General features: G+C 39.5%; 1 pseudogene; it reads right to left on the bottom strand.

Moving 5' to 3' along the window:
* Positions 1–604: 604 nt before the first annotated feature.
* Positions 605–2,894, bottom strand: LOC114218942 (heat shock protein HSP 90-beta pseudogene; annotated as a pseudogene).
* Between the last annotated feature and the right edge of the window lie 1,408 nt (positions 2,895–4,302).

Genomic DNA, 4,302 nt, shown 5'->3' with positions numbered 1-4,302 from the left:
TCTCCCACTCCCCCTGCTTGTGTAACCTCTCTTGCTGTGTCTCTCTGTCAAATAAATAAATAAAATCTCTAAAAAATTTTCTATTAAAAGCAAGAAAAAATAAGAATACAGCCAATGCTATTTTTATATAATGTTCTAGAAAACGCTAGTCAATAAACTATAGTGGACCTTAAGTCAAGTTGAATATTGGAAAGGAAAGAGAAAATATGAAAAAAATTGACAAAACAAATTAACTATATTGTGAAAACATAAAAAATAGCAGTTAGAATTAATATGAGTTGATTAAAATAGCCAGATATAAGATAAATACTTAAAAAAATCAATTGCTTTCCTATAAATCAGCAGTAATATAAATTTATAACAGAAAGAGATGCCACTTTTTTCTTTTTTTTTTTTTTGTATAAAACTGTATCTTCTTTATTTTGCATACTTTAATCTCGGAACAAAATAAACAAAAAAACACCCACAATACATATCCAAACCCCGTCAAATATCGGAAGGGATAGGGCTTGAGGGCCTTCTTTCCTGCCTCAAAGACAGGAGGAAAAAAAAAAAAAAACACTAGACATCAGCAGAGGGAACCAGGTGAACTGGGACCACTCGGGGCTGCTGGGGAGCCATGGGGACACTATACAGAGGGCACAAGGTCTGCAGATAGAACTAATCTACTTCTTCCATGCGAGAGGCATCCTCATCACCCTCAAGGGGGGGATCTCATCAGGAACAGCAGCACTGGGTTCCTCTGCAGTCACTTCATCTTCATCAATGCCCAAGCCTAGCTTGATCATACGGTAGATGCGGTTGGAGTGAGTCTGGGGATCCTCAAGTGAGAAGCCAGAGGAGAGCAGAGCTGTTTCAAACAGCAGCACCACCAGGTCCTTGACTGCCTTGTCATTCTTGTCCGCCTCCGCCTTCTGCCGCAGCGTTTCCACGATGGGGTGGTCAGGGTTGATCTCCAGGTGCTTCTTGGCCATCATATAGCCCATCGTAGAGTTGTCCTGAAGGGCCTGGGCTTTCATGATCCGCTCCATGTTGGCCGTCCAGCCATAGGTGCTAGTCACAATGCAGCAGGGTGAAGATACTAGCCTGTTGGAGATTGTCACCTTCTCAACCTTCTTATCCAAGATTTCTTTCATGAGTTTGCAGAGGTTCTCAAACTTGGCCTTGCTCTCCTCCATTTTCTTCTTCTCCTCTTCATCCTCAGGCAGCTCCAGGCCCTCCTTGGTAACCGAGACCAGACTCTTCCCATCAAACTCCTTGAGCTTCTGCATGCAGTACTCGTCGATAGGCTCCGTCATATACACTACCTCGAAGCCCCGCTTCCGCACTCGCTCCACAAAAGCGGAGTTGGCAACCTGCTCCTTGCTCTCACCAGTGATGTAATAGATGGACTTCTGGGTCTCTTTCATGCGGGACACATATTCTGAAAGAGAAGTCATCTCATCCCCAGACTGGGAAGTGTGGTAACGCAGCAGCTCAGAAAGGCGGCGCCGGTTAGTAGAGTCCTCATGGATTCCAAGCTTTAGGTTTTTAGAGAACGCCTCATAGAATTTCTTATAGTTCTCCTTGTCTTCTGCCAGTTCAGAGAAGAGCTCAAGGCACTTCTTCACAATATTTTTGCGAATGACCTTCAAGATTTTGCTCTGCTGGAGCATTTCTTGGGAGATATTCAATGGCAGGTCCTCGGAATCAACCACACCACGGATGAAGTTGAGATACTCTGGTATCAATTCATCACAGCTGTCCATGATGAACACACGGCGAATGTAGAGTTTGATGTTGTTCTTTTTCTTCTTGTTCTCAAAGAGGTCAAAAGGGGCCCGACGGGGGATAAAGAGCAATGCCCTGAATTCCAGCTGACCTTCTACAGAGAAATGCTTGACTGCCAAGTGGTCTTCCCAGTCATTAGTAAGACTCTTGTAAAACTCTCCATATTCCTCCTGGGTAATGTCATCAGGGTTTCTGGTCCAAATGGGCTTGGTCTTGTTCAGTTCTTCCTGATCTATGTATTTCTCCTTAATCTTCTTTGTTTTCTTTTTCTTGTCCTTCCCACTATCATCCTCCTCATCTGAACCCACATCTTCAATCTTGGGCTTCTCCTCATCATCTTTATCTTCTTCCTCTTTCTCCCCTTTCTCCTCCTCTGCCTCATCATCACTGATTTCTTTCTCTCGTTCCTTCTCCAAATAAAGGATGATGGGATAACCTATGAACTGTGAATGCTTCTTCACCACTTCTTTGACACGTCTCTCCTCTAAATACTCTGTCTGGTCTTCTTTAAGATGGAGAATCACTTTAGTACCCCGGCCAATGGGCTCACCATGGTCTGCACGTACAGTGAAGGAGCCCCCAGCAGAAAACTCCCAGGCATACTGCTCATCATCATTGTGCTTTGTGATAACCACCACCTTCTCTGCCACCAGGTAGGCAGAATAAAAGCCAACGCCAAACTGTCCGATCATGGAGATGTCTGCACCAGCCTGAAGAGCCTCCATGAATGCTTTAGTTCCGGACTTGGCAATGGTTCCCAAATTATTTATGAGATCGGCTTTGGTCATGCCAATGCCTGTGTCCACTAGAGTCAGGGTGCGCTCCTGGGGGTTGGGGATGATGTCAATTTTCAGCTCTTTACCACTGTCCAACTTGGAAGGGTCTGTCAGGCTCTCATAGCGAATCTTGTCCAAGGCATCAGAAGCATTACTGATTAACTCCCAAAGGAAAATTTCCTTGTTGGAATAGAAGGTATTGATGATGAGGGACATGAGTTGGGCAATTTCTGCCTGGAAGGCAAAAGTCTCCACCTCCTCCTCTCCATGGTGCACTTCCTCAGGCATCTTAAAGGAGAAGAGCTGCAAGCACTACAGACGACGGTGGGTAGGGACTGCGTCCGGCTACGTATCAGAGATGCCACTCTTAATAGCAATGGCAGTGAACAAACACACAGGGACATTAATTTGGAATAACTTTCACAAAAATTTTCAAAACTACTAAAAAAATCTTTATAATTTTACTGATTATTACAGTGTTATTGAGTGGAAAACTAAATATAGCAATGTAATTTTATTCTGAAATTATAGTAATGGTAATCATATTTGCAATGAGTTTTTTTTTTTTTTTTGATGCTTGTCAAAATAATTATATGGTTAACCTGGAAGAATAAACATAAAAATACTAAGTGAGAAATCTTCAGAGGAAAAATATAGCAATGAAAAGGAATGGGAGTGTGTGGAAGGGTGGTTGGTATCACCAAATAGTAAAACATGTTATTAAGCTATAATGATTAGTGTGAAACTACTGCAATAATTATTCAGTTAATGATATAGACAGACACAAAAATGACACTAGAACACAAAATACTTTATGATAAAGGGAAAATCACAAACTAATGATAAAAGAAAAAAATGGATTTTTCAACAAGTGATGTGAGGAAGATTGATTATTTGGGGAAAGAAAGTTAAATTCTTAACTTGTGGTTCTATATCCTAAAATGCAAAATTTTAACTACAAAAACTTCAACAATAAAGCAATCAGAATAAAACAAAGGTGCACATTTGTTAGGTCTTGGAATGGAGAGTATCTTACTAAACAAGATTCAGAATTGTATAAGTCTTATATAAAGATACATAGAAAAAAAGATAGGGGAGATGTACCAAATATTAACAGTGGCTATCTAAATGATAGATATTGGGTAATTTTAATTTTTCTTGATACATTTCTACAGTGTTCAAATTTTCTATAATGAGCATGCTTTACTTTGATTATGATAATAAAATTTATTATATAAAATAATCACATTAAACATCATTTATAAATGTTAAATAAAATTCAGAATATAAAAGAATATTAATATTATAATATAAAAGAATATTATAAAGAATATAATATTAATTATAAAAGAATATTAATATAATCAGAGAGGAAATTATAATTTCCCCTCCAACCTAGAATTCTATATCCAGCAATATTGTCAATAGAATATGAAGTAATTGTAATTGTGGAAGTATGGTTTTCATGGGATCTCTGGTGCTTCTGGGATTGCTAATTAATGGCTGGGCTTAGTTTCAGAGATGCTGGAATATAATGAGTAGCTGAATCATACAGGGACTTAGTCAACCCTTCAACCTGTGCATTTCTAAAACTTAAGAGCATGCAAGGATGGCTGCATTTGCTATGGCTGGTCAATCTTTTTAAAGTAAATAAACAATTGAGAAGATCAAGAAAAGTCAGCTACAGGTAGGAGTGCTTGTGTGCTTATCAGCAGAGGATTAAAAACCAATTTCACACCTGATAAATAAGGTACAA

Source organism: Eumetopias jubatus, unplaced genomic scaffold (genome assembly GCF_037043125.1).
Source record: "Eumetopias jubatus isolate StellerSeaLion01/CBP00866 unplaced genomic scaffold, mEumJub1_p1.0 scaffold_9, whole genome shotgun sequence".
Taxonomy (NCBI): domain Eukaryota; kingdom Metazoa; phylum Chordata; class Mammalia; order Carnivora; family Otariidae; genus Eumetopias; species Eumetopias jubatus.
This window is presented reverse-complemented; position numbering and strand designations above follow the sequence as displayed.